The sequence below is a fragment of the Rhinopithecus bieti genome, unplaced genomic scaffold (genome assembly GCF_001698545.2).
Source record: "Rhinopithecus bieti isolate Rb0 unplaced genomic scaffold, ASM169854v2 scaffold_5, whole genome shotgun sequence".
Taxonomy (NCBI): Eukaryota; Metazoa; Chordata; class Mammalia; order Primates; family Cercopithecidae; genus Rhinopithecus; species Rhinopithecus bieti.
The window spans coordinates 256605-276452 of NW_016802964.1; positions in this window are offsets into that span (position 1 = coordinate 256605).

Consider the following 19848-nt stretch of genomic DNA (forward strand, 5'->3'; position numbering starts at 1 on the left):
TTTTTTTTTTTTTTTTTGATCTGTATCATTAATAAAAACTCAAGCAATTTTCAAACTCTTCACCAATATGTAGAGTTTAAATCACTTATCTTTTTATTATAGAAAATAAAATTTGATTACTTAGCTTAATTAGTTTAATTAAACCACAGTTGATGACTTCAACTTTATTTACTGATGTAAATAAATGGGCCATGGGCCAGACCTATGCTAAATTTCAAAATATACCTTAAAATTAAGTTTAGATAAAATGATAAAGTTCTGGAAATTGTAAAAGCAAAACCGTGTCCAAAGACATTCCCTAGAATATGTTAGTCACAAAGTGCAAAGCTTTACTGTCCTATGTTTGAGCAGACAAATCTCTTAGAAAGGTACAGTTTCCTAAAATTGGAACTATATTATGGAGAAGAAATTTATAGAATGAAACCGCTCCAGGGTATGTAAGAAATGTACAAAACTTCTATTTACGATAAGTACTGACTAAAAGAAGTGCTAGCAAGTGAATAAAAACACAAAAGCTTTAAGCAAACTAATTGAAATATTACTGCATCTGTTCCTGAATAAGTGTTGCGTGTCTTTGGTTGGAAACCCGATCCCTGGACAGTATGTAGGGATAACAGATGCGGCTCTTGAGCAAGAAGAGGCATGTTGGAAAGGGCACAAAGGTAGGACCTCCAGCGAAGTCTTGATATTTATAGCATGGGCTTCTAGAAGCCGCCCAACTCCTCCTTGACACACACACACTTTTTTTTCCTTCTATGACTTGCAAACATTTGGAGGCTCTTAATCTCAAGTTCCTATTAATTCCTATCTGTTGTTATCCTTCTCTTAATTCACATGCTTTCTGTTAAAGGTCTATATATTTGCATATTTTGCTATGGCCTTTTAATTTGGGACTTGTTTTGTGCAGTAACTTAACTTTTTCTCTCTTCTCAACTTCTATGCTGTTGGTCGCAGAATCTCAGTGTTGCAAGGGGTCATTAAAGAGATCTACTTGAAACTCCTGCTCAGTGAGGGCTTCTTGGCTTATTATATCCCTAAAGAAGAGTGTTAGGATTTGGCTTCGTTGCTTAGAGAAGTGAAAACTCCCTCAACTGCAGGCCCACCAAATCACTGTTGGAAAATCCTTGTGTCCACCTCTCCCGTTTTCATTTTTCCTTTTAGTCTTTTTGTGGTCTACGACGTGGTTTTCTAAGGTAATATTTTTCATTATATTATTGGCTATGTCCCTTTCTTTCTCCAACCTCTTCCCATTTCATTCTCTACCACCCCTTTTAAAAGATTTTAGAGGCTGGGCACGGTGGCTCATGCCTGCAATCTCAGAATTTTGGGAGGCTGAGGTGAGGAGATCACTTGAGATCAGGAGCTCAAGACCAGCCTGGCCAACATAGTGAAACCTTGTCTCTACTGAAATTACAAAAATTATCCAGGCGTGAAGGCGGGAGGCGGAGGTTGTAGTGAGCCGAGATTGCACCACTGCAATCCAGCCTGGGGGACAAGAGACTCCATCTCAAAAACAAACAAACAAACAAACAAACAAACAAACAAACAAACAAAAAAAGGCCAGGTGCGGTGGCTCACACCTGTCATCCAGCATCTTGGGAGGCCAAGGCAGGTGGATCACGAGGTCAAGAGATGGAGATCATCCTGGCTAACATGGTGAAACCCTGTCTCTACTCAAAATACAAAAACAAAATTAGCCAGACGTGGTGGTGTGTGCCTGTAGTCCCAGCTACTCAGGAGGCTGAGGCGGGAGAATGGTGTGAACCTGGGATACGGAACTTGCAGTGAGCCGAGATAGCACCACTGCACTCCAGTTTGGGCGACACAGCAAGAATCCGTCCCCCACCCCGACAAAAAAAAAAGATGTTGGAAACAAAACACTATAAAACTATGTATTTCTCCCAGGCATTCTGAAAAAGGATATGCTACTTTAAATTGGAGTTGCCCTGATGAAGTCATTATATACAACCTCTATTGATATTGATATGTGAGTGCACACACACACACGCACATACATACAAACATACACACATCAGTCTCCTATTGAATGGCATTAAAGGTTGACCCAACCATCCCTTTCACTTTTGCCAATAAAAAAACTTCAACTTTTCCACCCATATCTGGTGTTTGTAACACTCGGAAAGAAATAACAAGAGTGTCTGACATGTAGGCACTCTGCACCTTCCTCTGCGTAAAGGGCCGGAGTTTACCTCTCTGATGCTTTTCTGAATCCTTGCCTTTACTCACAAGGGCAGAAAAGGTAAAACAGAGGTTGTAGAGTGGCTGCCTACCAGCTGACTCTGGCCCCAGAGGTCTGCTCAGAGGGTTAAAATAGTTTAATTAGTTGCCAACATTTGCAAATGAGTACATTTTACTTAAAAATCTAGATTTCTGCCTCCACGGAAAAGAGGAAGCACTCATAGCCCTGGGCACATTCTTTTGCAGCATTTGGCGGCTGCCCCCTTTCCACTGGAGGTGCACTCCCCGCCTTTAGCACAGTCTCGCGGGTGGCTTTCTTGTCCGTTCTCACCCCTGCATTCTGCTGTTTCACCTCCCTGATCCCGAAGAGGCATCTGAGCTGTTCCCCTGATGAAGACCATGGTTGTGAAGTGAATGGAGGGAAACATACAAACAAAACCCTGGTGAATAACAAGGGGTAGTTACATCGATGGTGAAGGTGGGGACTGTGCAAATATGCGTAAAATAGAATCAAAGGTCCAAACTGAACAGCTTGCTCCTTCCTCGGGTAAATTCCTTTCAAATAGTCAACTTATAGTCTGTACATTGCTAATACAATCAAGATGGAAAATGACGATTTGGGGTTAACAAAATGTGAGGGGGAGATAGCTGTGTGGTCCCCAAGCCCCAACCCTGGGCACTCAGCCAGACTACGTATCCAGCCTCACCTACAGAGCTGTGTCCACATGACCAAGAACTTGGGCAGAGGAAGGGTATCGCTTACAGGCCTGACCCAGAAATTTTCTTACACATCTCCTATGCTCTGTCTTGGTTTCCAACTTCCAACCATCTGAGGAAGACCCTAAGAACCTAGAAGCAGGCTGGGTGTGGTGGCTCATGCCTGTAATCCCAGCATTTTGGGAGGCTGAGGTGGGTGGATCACCTGAGGTCAAGAGTTCTAAACCAGCCTAGGCAACATGGTGAAACCCCCTCTACTAAAAATACAACAATTAGCCAGGCATGGTGGTGGGCGCCTGTAATCCCAGCTACTTGGGAGGCTGAGGCAGGAGAATCGCTTGAACCTGGGAGGCGGAGGTTGCAGTGAGCTGAGATCAGAGATCATGCCACTGCACTCCGGTCTGGGGAATGGCGACAGAGCTAGACCCCACTGCACATTAATGCACATTAACCTTTGCCTTGAGTGATAAATAAGCACTTGTAGTTGACCGAGAAGATGAGACTTTGGGGATGTTTGTCACAATAGTTATCCTACCCCTGATTAATACAGAAGGTTACTGAAAGTCCACTAGGAAGTGGATGAAGGGACATGTTCCTGAAGATAGTGAGGACTGCTAAGAAGCACATCTATGGAACCAAAGACATAGCAATCCAAATAGGAGCATTTAGTCCTTAATAGGCTAGGAAGCCTGCTGCTTCCAGGTTCCAGCTCCCCGCTGAAGAGCGGATGAGAAGCTGTGGATGTATTTAGGCGATCTTCCACACAAAATTGCTCCACGCAGCTGTGCTTTTCCTGCCCAAGTGGAGAGGAACACATAAAGGGGAAGCCCATCTGCTTGGGGACTGTTAATGTGCCTCTGGGTTCCTAGGTAACACACACCTAAAGAAGGAAGCAGAGAGACTATAATGGTGAGACCTAATTCAGCTTTAGAATGGGTCTGAAATCCATGGCCCCCTACTGAGATACACAATTCCAAGTTAGAACTTTTTGTTTTAGTAGTTTAGCACTGCTGAAGTGATGGCAGTGCTACAATTCTGGCTTCCATTAGCCTTAAATTAGTGATAAGTTGTTCCAACCACAAATGTTCTCTTTTCTGTAGAGACTTCAAAGCGTTGTTACTTTCTTGAGTAATGCTTAGTGTGGAGGCAGCTCTAGAGAAGGGTTTCTAAGGCTTTGGCAATTTGTTGAGATCATTAGGAATAAGGGAAGAAGTGGCACAATAACCAGAGCATTACTTTGGACTTTTTGTTGTACTCATTATGGGGTTGTCTGTAATGCAGTAATTTAATACAGAATGTTTTAATGTTAATGATGTTATTTCCTGGACACTTGCCCAAAATGAGCAAGTTGGTTCCTATGTGGTTTTGGTTTCACAAATGAGACTCAAAATGGTAGGAGAGTGAGCTCTGTGGCCTGGTGAGTTTTGGTCCTAAGAAAGGCAGAATGCAGGCCGGGCGGGGCCTCAAGCCGTCATCCGCAGCAACTTTGGGAGGCCGAGACCGGGCGGATTCACGAGTCAGGAGATACGAGACCGTCCTGGCTAACACGGGGAAACCCCGTCTCTACTAAAAATACAAAAACAGCCCGCGAAGGTGGGGGCACCTGAGTCGCCAGGCTACTCGGGAGGCTGAGGCAGGAGAAGGGTAAAACCCGGGAGGCAAGATGCCAGTGAGCGAGACCCAGCCACATGGCACTCCCATCCGGGCGAGCCAGAGGCCAGACTCCCGCCTCCAAAAAAAAAAAAAAAAAAAAAAAAAAAAAAAAAAAAAAAAAAAAAAGAAAGGCAGAATGCACCACAGGGTGACAATTCCATCATCTAATTCCATCCCAGTGGCACAATGACAAGAAGTAGTATAGACCTCAATTTATACAAAGAAAGTTTTTTTGTGTTTTTTTTTTTAATTTGTTTTTTTGCTTTTTTGGGGGTGGTGGGGTGGGGTCAGGGTCTTGCTCTGTCACCCAGGCTTGAGTGCAGTGATGCCATCATAGCTCTCTGCATAGGACTTCAAAGTCCTGGGTTCAAGCCATCCTCCTGCCTCAGTCTCCTGTATAGCTGGGATTACTGGCTAATTTTGAAATTTTTTGTAGAGATGGGGGTCTCACTATGTTGACCAGGCTGGTCTTAACTCCTAGCCTCAAGCAGTCCTCTCATCGCAGCCTCCCAAAGTGTTAGGATTACAGGCACGAGCCACTGCACCTGGCCCAAATAAAGTCCTTTGAGTAATTTATTTTAAAATATATGCTCTGCCTCTTTGAATACAATGAGGAAGAACAAACTAAAGACATGCATTAAAAGGTTCATAAAAGAGAAATAAATAATCAAGACCAAAGAAAGAGGGTTTCCATAAGATCAAATGACTTCAGAATGGCTGCTATGGTTGAGTCAAATTTGGCTCTGAGCATCTGGCACTGAGAACAAAGATTTGCTCAATTATAAGATCAAGTTCTACTCAATGGAGCATTCGCTGGCCTCTTATTCTAAAAGAAAGCTTGAATCTGGAACTTCCTTTGTGCATCATTGGATTACACAATAATCTTCTTACATACAATTTTGTCAAAAACAAAAATTTAGAAAACACCACCAGACTTTGTCAAGGAATATACATAATTGCAATTCAATGAAGGTAACCTGGGGAGGGGAAATTCTTGTGATTCCAGGACTGTTCCCAAGACAAGTCCACTAAAATACACATTAAACCATACCCACTGTTTTCTTTCATGGCATCTGAAGCAGAGTTTGACTTAAATAACTGTTTATTTAGAATATGAGAGAAAATGCAATTTTAAATAATCCATGGAAGTTCATTTATATAACTGGAAGTGTTATTGAAGCACAGGCTATGTTTCATTGCTTAGGCACTGTCTATGGAGAAATACACAGATTCATTGGAAATGACATATCAGCACTCTATTTCTTTCATTTTTCTTAACTTTTATTTTAAGTTTAGGGGTACATGTGCAGGTTTGTCATACAGGTAAGCCTGTGTCATGGGGGTTCGTTGTATAGATTATTTCATCACTCAGGTATTAAACCTAGTACCCATTCATTATTTTTCCTGATCCCCTCCCTCCTCCCAACCTCTACCCTCCAATAGAGTGCAGCGTCTGTCGTTCCCCAGAACATGCAGTATTTGGTTTTCTGTTCCTGCAGTAGTTTACTAAGGATAATGGCCTCCAGCTCCATCCCTGTTCCTGCAAAGGACATGATTTCATTATTTTTTTTTGGCCTCATAGTATTCTATGGTATATATGTGCCACGTTTTCTTTATCCAGCCTACCAGTGATGGGCATTTAGGTTGATTCCATGTCTTTGCTACTGTAAACAGTGCTGCACTGAACATGCGCATGCATGTGTCTTTACGGTAGAATGATTTATATTCCCTTGGGTATATATCCAGTAATAAGATTGCCAGGTCAAATTATAGTTCTGTTTTTAGCTCTTTGAGGAATCACCGTACTGCTTTCCACAACGGTTGAACCAATTTACACTCCCACCAACAGTCTGTAAGTGTTCCCTTTTCTGCATAACCTCACCCCCATCTATTATTTTTTGACTTTTTAATAATAGCTATTCTGACTGTGATGAGGGGGTAACTCACTGTGGTGTTAATTTGCTTTTCTCTAATGATCAATGATGTTGAGCTTTTTTTCATGTGCTTGTTGGCTACATGTATGTTTTCTTTTGAAAAGTGTCTGTTCATGTCCTTAGCCCACTTTTGAAGGTTTTTTTTTTTCTTGTAAATTTGTTTAAATTCTTTATAGATGCTGGATATTAGGCCTTTGTTAGATGCTTGCAAATGTTTTCTCCAATTCTGTAGGTTGTCTGTTTACTCTGTTGATAGTTTCTTTTGGTGTGCAGAAGCTCTTCAGTTTAATTAGATCCCATTTGCTTTTGTTGAGATCGCTTTTGGTGTCTTTGTCATGAAACCTTTGCTCGTTCCTATGTCCAGAATGGTTATTGCCTAGATTATCTTACAAGGTTTTTATAGTTTTAGGTTTGCATTTAGGTCTTTAATCCATCTCGAGTTGATTTTGTATAAAATAACTTTTGTGTAAGAAAGGGGTTGGGTTTCAATCTTCTGCATATGGCTATACAGTTATCCCAGCACTATTTATTGAATAGAGAGTCTTTCCCCATTGCTTGTTTTTGTCAGCTTTGTTGAAGATCAGATGATTATAGATGTGTGGTCTTACTTCTGGGATCTGTATTCTATTCCCTTGGTTTATGTATCTGTTTTTGTACCAGTACCACGGTGTTTTAGTTACTGTAGCCCCAGCTTAGTTGTTCTTTTTGCTTAGGGTTACCTTGGCTGTTTCAGCTCTTTTTTCGTACCATATAAATTGTAAGATAGTTTTTTCTAGTTTTGTGAAGAATATCATTGATAGCTTGATGGAAACAGAGTTGAGTCTGTGAATTGCTTTGGGCAGTCTGGTTATTTTAACCATATTGACTCTTCTTATCCATAAGTATGGAATGTTTTTCCATTTGTTTGTGTCGTCATCTCTGATATTTTTCAGCAGTGTTTTTTAGTCTTCATTGTAGAGATCTTTCACCTCCCTGGTTAGTTGTATTCCTAGGTATCTTATTCTTTCTGTAGCAATTGTGAATGAGACTGAATTCCTGATTTGGCTCTCAAGGGGGAGTGCGGAGTGTAAATGTAGGGTTGTGGTGAGTCTGCTCACTTGGCAGAGGATCCATGCAGGGCAGTTAAATATGCATACCTGGTGCTCTGGAGATACAGATGTGGAAGTCACCGGCCTGTATGCACATCACCTTCTACAAAATGCTGTTCGAGTATAGGTTCCATCTTGATGGCACGTAATCTGTTCATATACTAGTGAAGCTCCAATCCAGGCAGGTCACTAAGTTTACATTCCTTTCCAGGACTATGATTCTGGGATGCTATGTGTTTCAGTTTTCCTTTTGTTTTTGAGACAGAGTTTCCCTCTGTCACCCAGGCTGGAGTACAGTGGTATGATCTTGGCTCGCTGCAACCTCCACCTCCTGAGTGCAAGTGATTCTCCTGCCTCAACCTCTTGAGTAGCTGGGATTACAGGCACCTGCCATCACACCAGGCTAATTTTTGTATTTTTGGTAGAGCTGGGGTTTCACCATGTTGGCTAGGCTGGTCTTGAACTCCTGACCTCAGGTTATCCACCCACCTTGGCCTCCCAAAGTGCTAGGATTACAGGCGTGAGCCACCATGCCTGGCCCAGTTTTCCTTTTTTTCTTTCACGTCTTAGGAAAAGAATTGATTAAAACATTTGCTTTATGCTCTTAAATTTCTCGTCTGCTTTCAAAGAATTAAGCATATTGTTATAGAATAAACGTTCCCTTCTAAAAATAAACCTGTAAACACTATTGGGAGGGAGAGATGGCCTATGAAGGCCTATAAAAATCAGATAAAACAAACACATAGTCTACCTTGTTGTCACCACATGGTTTTGGTATTTCACCCAAAATAGGCTGTAATAAGTTCAGATTGAGAAATCTAACTCTACCCTCCTATTATTAATCCTTGCTGCCACAGAAATTCATGGTTTGGGAAGAGACTCTGGTGTATAGAGGACTGAGATGCTTATTAATGTGAATGACCAGATCTGTAGAACCTCAATATTGGGAGCGAAAGATGGAAGAAGCAATCTAAATCCTAGACATGCTCAACTAAGGAGAGCAGACAGTAATACCAGCCGAGACCATGTAGTGGGAAGGGAATTCAGGCAGATGTGCCCTGCTAGACCCCTGTGGTCTTCTGACCACAAAGGGGTAGCCCTGCATTCTACACAATGGAAAGTACTGCAGAAATCTCACTAACAACTGCTATAAAGTAATGCATAGAAAATACTCAATACTAATTTGTGTGTCAAAATGCTCCCAATTTTTGTTTTAAAAATAAATAACCTCCAGGTCAATGAAGTGGGTCATTTAAAGCATTTCTGTTTGCAAATTTCACTGCCTCTCACCACCTTTTTTTTCTTTTTTTCATCCAGACTTTTGCTCTGTGAGATCTGCTTGCACTGTTGTAGGCAAGCCCACTGCAGAGAAGGACCTTGGCATTTGTCTCATCTGGAAGAGTGTGGCCAGGGCACCATGAGCCAGGTGACCTCTGGGCATGAGCTCAGGCACATGATCTCCCTTCCAGTCTAGCTCCACCCAGACTGGGTGCCAGCGAGGCCTTGTACCCTCACTCCTAACTTGCCCCAATGTTGGCTGAGTTCCAGGGCAGCCAGCCAGGCTTTGCTTCCTTTCCCAACTATAACTCAGCTCTTGAATTCCTACCTCTGAATTTTATTACAGCTCCTTCCTTCCCCTCTTCCCTGACAGTTGTTCTCCCCACCTGTGGGAAACCTCAAGGACAACGTCCCACAGGCAGTCAGTTCAGGAACTGCTGCTGAATGAGCTTCTGGCTCGGGAGGTGAGTTTGGCCAATCCAGAGAAGACTCACTCTAGAAACCCACTTTTGCAATCGACAGCACCCTCTAATAAAAGTCTAGAAGTTTGCCGCAGCATCTCAAACCTAAGGATGTAAGGTTTAAAGGATACCTGGATTCCAAGTGCCAGATTTGCTATTTTGCAAGATAAATCACGCACCTGATTAGAGACATGTAATTAGAGACACACTTAAAACTAAACAGCCTTATGTAAGCACCATTCTGCAAGGGATGCTATTTTCTGAAAAGCCACTCTGGTCAGATTCCACATCAATTGCTCTTTAAAGAATGAAGATAGATGAAGAAAGATGGGAAAATGTGAGTTGTCACAAAATCACCTTACCAGATAACATTCAACTGGACATCTCACTCTCGCAGACTGCCATGATGCTGATCATTAAACGAGTCGCAGCTTTCGGCAGTGTGGTCTCTTTTGAATGACATGCTTTTTAAGAAGGTTCTCAATTCTACCTATGCCTAATTCTGCCTAGGTCCTCCTGACAGTTTTCCCACATGAGCCATCTGTCCACTGTCTATATTCCTCTGGTCATCTGATCTACCTTTGTGTGCTGAATACGTCTTCCTTCTTTCTCATGAGCTCCAGCCATGAGTTTCTATGAACAGCCTGGTTCTGACCACTCTGCTGCTCAGTGTCTTTGGATAGGAAGTGTCCTACTTATTTTTTGCTGCCCTGCTCTGTCCACCAAAGCCACTCCAGGCTTTGACCTCCACTCAGGCCTGCCCTGGACCTCAGCTCAGAGTACCTTGAATGTAATTGGCCGTCATCCTTCTGTTTCGGATGACCATCGTTCAGAGTATGCTATGGAGGGGTTTTCTAGGAATTCTATTCAAAGGACTAAAGAGCTAATTGAAAGATGAAAACTACTAAAATAACCTTACAGAATAAAGCATATACAGTTCAAATATATACTTACTTCCACCCCAAAACTGTAAATGTGTGACTATATGAGTCAGGTATTTCATGTCTTGCTGAAACACTTGGTTAGGTGTAGCAAAGAAAATTGGGCCTCCGTCATATCCAGACTTTCCTGTGTGTTCATGACGTTGTGCCCCATCCAGTTCCTACTCCCTCCTGATAGGCACATGCTTTATACCTTTATACTGACTCTGGGGGATCCTCAGCCTCTCTCATACTGCAATTTCTCAGTGTTTAGACTTGAAGTACAGTCACTTCATCGGCCATTCATATAGTTTAGCTATCTAAGACTCCACAAGCTATTACACAAATCCCTGCAAATCTCAAACTTAATTGCATTTATTTCCACCAAATTACTCTCAGCAAAAGCATTAGCAGGAGCTGTGTATTACTCAAGGATACATTCTCCACTTTCAGGTTGGATTCTCCTCAGTCCTAACACTTTCTGAATCCCACTACTGGAAATAGTCACTGGGCATGGCAACCTGAGGGTTTGCCACTTAATCATTTCATATCCAGGTTTTTCATGCCTCCCTGTAATTCTGTTTACTCGATTATGTGAACCAGGAAATTAGCTCCTTGGTGCATGTTGAGATTTGTCTGTGGCCCCAGCAGCAGCTCCCCTTGTTCCCACACTCCTACAGCCCTGGATGCTGCTGCCATTGCCTCATCTTCTCCTCTCCCTCTTTTCTTTTCTTTCTTTCTTTCTTTCTTTCTTTCTTTCTTTCTTTCTTTCTTTCTTTCTTTCTTTCTTTCTTTCTTTCTTTCTTTCTTCTTTTTTTTTTTGACGGAGTCTCGCCCTGTTGCCAAGGCTGGAGTGCAGTGGCGCTATCTCAGCTCACTGCAAGTTCCGCCTCCTGGGTTTATGCCCTTCTCCTGCCTCAGCCTCCCGAGTAGCTGGGACTACAGGCACCCGCCACCACGCCCGGCTAATTTTTTGTATTTTTAGTAGAGATGGGGTTTCACTGAGTTAGCCAGGATGGTCTCGATCTCCTGACCTTGTGATCCGCCCGCCTCGGCCTCCCAAAGTGCTGGGATTACAGGCATGAGCCACCATGCCCGGCTTTTATTTCTAATCTGTGACTTGCCTTTTTCTCTTTTTCATTTATTTTTTATTTTTTTTATTTTTTTATTTTTTTGTAGAGATGGGGTTTTGCTGTGTTGCCCAGGCTGGTCTTGAACTCCTGCACTCAGGTGACCCGCCTGCCTGGGCTTTTCAAAGTTCTGGAATTATAGGCATGAGCCACTGAGCTTCAGTTTCCCTCTTTTGTGTCTAAAAGCATAGCAACTTCTTCCAAAATGGTAAGGAATAAAATGTGAATAGCTAAAATGTTGCATGTTCTAGCATGTAAAATACTGGAGCAAGGATCTTTTAGATACTACCTAATGTGTTCTTTCGGTGGTGTGCTTTATTTCAATTAAATGTTCCCCAATTAGCATGCCAAACACATGCATAGGTTACAATTTGATTTGGGTGCTATCATTTTAACACAGACTAGCATAGTTTTTAAAAAACTGAGTGGTTATTGGTTACATATGTGGGTGTGATTTTATATTTTGCCACCAGCTAAATATGTGTGTAATAGTGAGAAAATGCAGTTTGGTAATAAAGATTTTTCTTTTACAAGACAACGCCCAGGAACATTGCTATGTCACTGCCAGAAACGAGGAGCAGTGTGGCAAAAATCTCGACATTAGGGAAGTCTCAGCACTAGCTGGGTTCTCCCAAAATCAAAAGCCAAACAAAGCAAAGCTCTGTGCCAGCGTCCTATGTGGAAGTGTAATCTCAGGGAACAAGAGTGAAGGGGAAAGGAGAGTGAGGAAGGGAAGGAGGGAAAACAAATTCCAGTCTGTATGTTACTCCACTGGCCATAGCTTCTCCAGGAAACACAGCTGGTTGCTCTGTCTCATGGGAATCAGCCAACCTGCTGTTTGAAGCCACTGTGTCCACCGGGGAGAAGAAGAGCACCCATTTTATGAGCAGGCTTTTCTCCAACTCTAGCCTGTCTCATGAAGACTTAATATTCCTTTGGGTTATGGAATTCAGCAACTCTGGGAGCTGCTGGAGACCAGCTCCTCCAGGGGTCCAAGCAGGGCAGACCTGCTGCGGGTCTCACTGTAGCAGGTGCATCAGAGATTATGCCTCAGCCTGGCTCTCATGTCCCACAAGTTCCTGGAAGATTACTGCTGTCAGAAAATGAGACAATGACAGAGATGGTTCCAGAGCTTTAGGACTGTGGGAACAACACAAGCTGCTGCAGGGGTCATGCAAACCCTAGTGGAATCCTGGGAGGGCAGGTGGGTCTGAGCAGATGTGAGAAGAGTCATAAGCATGGCCTGATGCATGAGCAGAGCAGGGGATACGCATCACTGATCCCTTGCTTGTTGCCATGTGACCTCGAGAAGGTCAGGTCATCTCTTTGTGCCCCAGTGGTTGGAGCTGCAAATCCTCAGAAAGGGAGAGGGAAGAAGCCAAACACGGTCCCTGTGTGAAGGAACAGGGCTGGAAGTTCTCCTAGACTCACAGAACTGGAAGGTGATCTGTGATAATCTGGTCCAATGCCCTCATTTTCTACACAAGAAGCAGTCACAGAGGAGGGCCTAGGTCTTTCAGGTATTTTTCAAGTATTTTACACCCATTCAACATTTACTTTTGACAAATAACTCTCAGAGTTATCATCTCATTTGATTCTTTTCACAGCCGTTAAAGTAAACTCAGTAGACATTATCTGTATCTGCCAGTACTAGAAATGGAATCTGTGTCTGGACTGCAAAATAAGGATCTTTCTATTACACTTTCTGTCCTGTTTTTCTTGCAGCCCCTTTCAGCTGGATGTGGGAAGGCTTTCTAAGGCATTCTAATCAACCTACACTTGTTGTCTAAGGAGCCCAATAGTTTCCTGTCTGTTAACTCATCCAGTACTCAGTGGATAATAAATTCTAAGTGTTTTAAGTATTTTGGACAATGTGTTTAATCTGTGTTTCCTGGCAGGGAGTCAGGGTGGATTGGCCCAGGTGGTGTTAGTCCCATGAGCTACATTTTGACAGAGGGAATAGCAATTTGTTATTGGCACACATACAAATAGTAAATATCGATCGGGTCCAAGACAGGATGCCAAGAATCTGAGTTGGAGAATAATATTTGGAGATGAAATATAGGATCCAAGCCAGCAATGTACGAGGTAGGTTTTAGTGGTTAGAGGGCAGAACTAAGGGTTCAGGGAACAAGAGCCCAAGGAATAGGGAAGTTGAAATAAAAGAGGAGAGAGATCTGAGTGAATGAACAAGAAGAGATGGTGGCAGGTTTTTAACGTGTTCTGAGAATATACAGCATGACTGAGCGGAGTCCATTTGAAGAGCCGGTCACAGAACAAAAATAATGCATTTTCTGCTGTCCAGTGGAAAATTCTGAATTTGATAATCTTTATTAAGTGCTTACTTTGGCTAAATATTTAAGGTTCAACTCTTAAAGTGCTTACATTGCATAAAGAAATATAAAGTATATACATATTCCTAAATCACAGGATAGTGTAAGTACCACATGAATAGTATAAACAACATACTCTGGTTATTCAGAGGAATAAGAGGTCTTTGAAGAGAAGAATGTCATGCTTTGTGAATATTTATCTGGAGGCAGAATACAAAATAGATTGCAGATGAAGTGACCGAGACAGAGAAATCAGTTACGAGATTATGGTAATAGTCCAGGCATGAGAAGATTTTAGTACACATCTTAGCAGTAAATATGTTTTGGATTTACCCATTTAAGTTCATCTTATTAGATTTATTTCCTTAAGGAAAAGGGCAAATATGAAGTACATTTAGCTCGTTAAGTCCATATGGAACTGAATATCTTTTTTTTTTTTGAAACGGAGTCTTGCTCTGTTGCCCAGGTTGGAGTGCAATGGTGCGATCTCAGCTCACTGCAACCTCTGCCTCCCGGGTTCAAGCAATTCTCCTGCCTTAGCCTCCCAAGGAGGTGCCCGCTGCCATGCCCAGTTAATTTTTATATTTTTAGTAGAGACAGGGTTTCACCATCTTGGTCAGGCTGGTCTGAATATCTTTTGAGTCACCCTCTCTTCATATACTGGGTTTGCTTTGTTCAGAAGGGCTGGAAATTAGCAGGCAGGTGTCAAATAAAAGAGCAATTATATTTGGAGGAGATGGTATGGTAACGTATTTGTGCCTACATAAATTTTGAAATCAGAGACATCTGAATTCAAACTCCAAATGTGTTTACCAGTTTGTAATCTTGGGTAAATCACTTAAAAGTTATCTGAACCTGCTTTCTCATCTGTAATATGGGAATAATAATATCAACCTAGTTGTCTTAAAGTAAAATTCAAATGAAACTGCATTATAGCTATCTCTCTAGACAGCCAACACTCTAGAAATATAACCTCTTGTTACTGTACAATCATTTAACAGGTCACATTTCTGAGTCATCTTTCAGGCTAATGATGACTCTGGAAGATGAACTGTAACTATGGAGCTCAGGGAACTACATTGGGCAGGACTGTATCCCTTTCCTATTAGGCATAATTGAAGTTGTTGTGAAAACAAATATTGCATCCATCTATTTCATGCTGTGAACTTTACTTTTAAATCATGGTAAGTTTCTCACTTTTATACTTGAAACTAAGACTATCAAGTCAATTTAACATCTCTATCAACACAAAATCATGTTTAAATCCACGTTATTTATCTTAATAGCTCCAACACTTAAAAATAGTTTTGAAAGGTTTAAATTCAAATACCAGGTACAAAAGTGTCTGTCTGCCTTAGCATCTTTTTGAAGCGGTTTCTTCTGTGTGTGTCTGTGTGTGAACATGTGAGTGCACATAGTTTTGCTGATTAGATCTAAGACATGTCTGAGAATAATTAGACCTCCAAGAATGTGGAAGAGGATTACCTGTTTCTCCTTAGTTTCATGTGACTAAACCCAGTGAAGAAGATAATATCTCTGAAAACACTTCGATGCAGAATTTAGGCTACGAAGGAGGAGGGGGACACATAAAGCCGAGAGAGACAGAGGTTTGTTAATAGAAGTGGTTGGTATCCGTCAGGTGTTCTGGTCTTTTACCCTGTGATGACTAAGTAAAGCAGGCATCTAATGGAGTTCAACTGTTAACTTTGGTGTTTCCAGGCCCTTCATTAGGGAATCTTTATCCATTCTTTTTCCTCTTTCCTGACTCCCAAAACTGGCTGTAAATATCAGCACCCATATACACACAAAGACAAAAATTCTTAGATTAATATCAATCTGAGATTATGAAGCCATTTATTTGTATAAAACAGCATTGGGAGTGACATGGTTTGGCTGTGTCCCCACCCAAATCTCATTTTAAATTCTAGTTCCCATAATCCCCACGGGTCATGGGAAGGACCAGGTGGAGATAATTGAATCGTGGGGCAGTTTCCCCATGCTATTCTCATGATAGTGAGTGCTCATGAGATCTGATGGTTTTATAAGGGGCTTTCCCCTACTTCACTCTGCACTTCTCCTTGCTGCCACCATGTGAAGAAGGATGTGCTTGCTTCCCCTTCTGCCATGATTGTAAGTTTCCTGAGGCCTCCCTAGCCGTGCTGAACGGTGAGTCAATTAAACCTCTTTCCTTTATAAATTACCAGTGTCGGGTATGTCTTTATTAGCAGTGTGAGAATGGACTAATACAAAGATTCCTCCAGAAAACAAAAATGAATTATCTACAAGAACCTACAGTTTTAAACAAATGTCAAAGCTGCCTCTTCTATGAGAAGAATGAGGGAAAACTTTAACATATAAAATATAACTTGTTGGCCAAATCAGGAAAATTCAAAACATGGTAAACATGTTGGTTTGCAGCATGTCTCCAGGAAGCGTATTTCAGACCCATTGGCTCCAGTTTGAGGGGATAATACAGAAAAGAACAACAACAAAAGAAACTCCCTGAAAAAACTGGCTTATGAAACAGCTCACTGAAGACTAAGGATAAGGCTTAATGATCTGTGTGACTCTACCAGGCACAGACCACCTAGCTTGCATCAGCAAATGCCTTTGATTAGCCTGGCCAGCAGAAATAACCTACTGAGCCTTGAGTAGATGTGGCAGACAGAAATCTAAACATCACCCAAAGCAGTGAAGTCCCAGACATTAATCTTCAACAAATATTTATTGAAATCTGGCAGTCCTGACATGCTTATTCCAGGAGAAGCTGACAAACTAAAAGAGGGAGAAAGAGAGACAGGCATGTGACCGAGCACAATTTATTTTCACAAGCTGTATGCTAGAGAACAAAGACCTAGGAGAGCACATCAAAAAAGGCACTATGTTCTGGCTTGGGGTTTGGAGTAGTCTGGAAGAACTCACGGAAGTGATGACATTCAAAGAAGGCCTGAGGAAGTAAAGAAATTCACTAGGCGGAGAAAGAGGGGAAGGACATTTTATATCAGAGTGGGAACAGCATGAGCATATCATGGCAGCAAATAGCATATGGCACTTTTATGACAGAATGTAGGATGCAGAGGTGGGAAGGTGGCAGAGGACATTCAAAAGTGATGTTGCAGTCATATTCTGATGGATCTGACAGGCGAGCTGTTAAGAAATACGGACTCTATAAGTATTATGAAATCATTGAATCATTCATTCATTGAAATGGTATTTTCGGAGGACCTACTATGTGCTAAGTACTGTGTCAGCCTCCGAAGATTAAAATGAAAAAGAAGGCCTCCCAGGGACTCGGAATCTCATAGGGAGAAAGGCAGGCAAACAGTCCCAGTACGGTAAGTTCCATGCGAAGACAAAGGGGGTTGTACTGGGGAACTGGGGAGGAGAGATTTAGTCTGCCTGAAAAATTTGGGAAGAATCACATAGACTACTATGTACATAGATTTTTTTGTGAGTGCCGGGAACTGTTGTATTACACATGTGCATATATTCATTTAATTGCACAACCATGCATGAGATAGGCTCTCTTGTATTCTCATCCTGGTCTTATGTAGGTTGAGACAGAAACAGAGAGTTTCAGTGAGTTGTGTGTTCACATGGCTTGTGGGCAGTAGAAGTAGGATTTTAAGCTGGTAGCCTGGTTTCAAGCCCGGACATTTAAAGACTGCACCCTATTTTCTCTTCAGGAAAAAATTAATTTGATATGAGACTTAAGGTGAGAAAGTTGCCTGTCTTTTGCCTTCGTTCTTTTCTCCTGTCCTTTCCTCTACCTCCCTCCTTCTTTCTCCCTTCTCTTTTTCTTGCTTTCTAAATCCCAAACTACATTCCTCCAAATCCCAGGATTCTCAGAGGTAGGGGTGTGTGTGTGTGTATTTAAGTAGAAGAGTGAGGCAGTTGGTCGGGGAGGTTCAGAGCCCAGGGAAGTCTCTTCTGCTTTTTGATCCTCACTTCCCAGTTTACGAGGTCAGGGTGGAAAGGGGATCAGAGGAGATGGCCTCCGAGGATTCCTAAGACATTTTGTGCTTGGAACACAGCTCAACAATGAAAGAAAGCTGCTTCCAAAGTAATAATGAGGGAACACTGATACCTTTCAAGGAAGGAAAGTGTATTATCATCTGCTGAATGTGAAAGAGACTTGGAAACAATCGCCAGTAATCTTCAGGGCCTCCTAGAGAAAAATTCTACAGTTTAAAATGAGGGCACCCCTCAAACACGGTGAAGTACATGAAATTGAAATGGCACCACCCACCTCTCTCAGCACCTAGCCTACAGCCCACTCTTTCTTCTAGCTAGCAATCAGCTAATTCCCGTGGATGTGCTAAGTGATGACAGCAGGGAGATTTACTGATGATGAGGAACTCTGAAACACCAAAATCCTCTAAGATCAGACGGAATAACAGGTGAATAGAGTGAATCTAGGCGTGGTGACAGGCATGAGACAGATACTTGAGAGACAGGAGTTTGCACAGCACCATTAAATTTGCATCCCATGGAGGGCTCCTAATGTGTCGACGTGCAAGTCCTCCACAGCCACGCTAAATCCTCTGCGTGATGAGGTGGGGCATAAGAAAACAAATTCTTTAATTAACCTATTAATATAGTTTGAATATTTGTCCCACCCGAATCTCATTTTGAATTGCAATCCCCAGTGTTGCAGGTGGGGCCTGGAGGGAGGTGTTTGGATAACTGGGGCAGATCCCTCATGAACAGCTTGGGCCATTCCCTTAGTGATAAATGAGCTCCCTTTCCGAGCTCACAGGAGATCTGGCCATTTAAAAGAGTGTGGCACTTCCCCTCCCCCGACTCTCTCTCTCTCTCTCTTGCTGCTGCTTTCGCCATGTGAAGTGCTTGCTCCCCCTGTCCCTTTCACCATGAGTACAAGTTTCTGGAGGTCCCCCCAGAAGCAGACGCTCCTATGCTTCCTGTGCAGCCTACAGAACTGTGAGCCAATTAGATTTCTTTTCTTGTAAATTACCCAGTCTCAGGTGCTTCTTTATAGCAGTACAAGAATGACCTAAGGCACCTATACTTTCACATGCTCACAAAACCTTCAGGATTTCCTGGGAAGACAAACTTGTATTTCAAAAATAAACTTTGGAGCTTGAAAATAAAAGCAGTCTGCTACTTTACCACATTTGGAGGTGAGCCTGCCTCAGCAGCCCATGGCCATGAAAACAGGCTCTTGGGAGTTGGTTGGTTTCACAGGATACTGGTGGTGGAGAATGACTCCCAGGCTGCCAGCAGAGGTGCAGGAAGCACAGGCAGTTCATGTTGGAGGGGGATGTTCATAGCAAAACCCACCAGGGCATTACAAAGTAATACAACCTCATTTATGAAGAAAAGATAAATACAGTGATCTTCAGGCATTTGCTTCAGTCCAATAAAACAGAAATTTAGTAGCCTTGTTGGCCATAAGGTGAACACAGAAAAGACCCTTCATCTCTACTAATGTTTTGTTGCCCTAGACATGATGGTTTGCTGGGGAAGAATTTTGCATTAAAAAGCCCCTTTCTTGTTATTTTTCAAATTTGGGGAAGGAAAATTACACGTGAGGAAATTTGGTTTCAAAAATTCACAGGTATAAGTATCAGTTAGCTTTTGCTGAATAACAAACAGCCCCAGAAATTTGTGACTTAGCAAAACAACCATTTACTTAGCTCTTGATTCTGTAGGTCAGTAATTTCAGCTCATCCACATGACCCTTTGGGTCTTGACTACGCTCACTCATGTGTCTGAGGTTAGCTGCCAGATGGGCAGCTCAGGCTCTGGGGGCTTCTGGCTGTCAGCAGGGCCAATAGAAAAACTGCAGGATAGCCTGGGCATGCATATGGGGAAGGGTAGAATTGTGCCCATTTTTGCGACTAACACTGATACTATTGTGTGCCTCTATAAGACACAAAAATATTGAGGGTAGAAGAGAGAAATCTTGACATTATAGCTATTTCTTTATTACTGTTCTTACTGAAACAGAATCAGTTTCAAGAGAAGCTTGTTTTCTTTACACCAGCCTAAATCACCTTAGCATATAATATTATATAAAATAGTATAGAATATATTATTATATATTATATGTATATAAAAAGAAATATATTAAATATACATTTGTATTTATATTATAGAATTATAAAATGTATT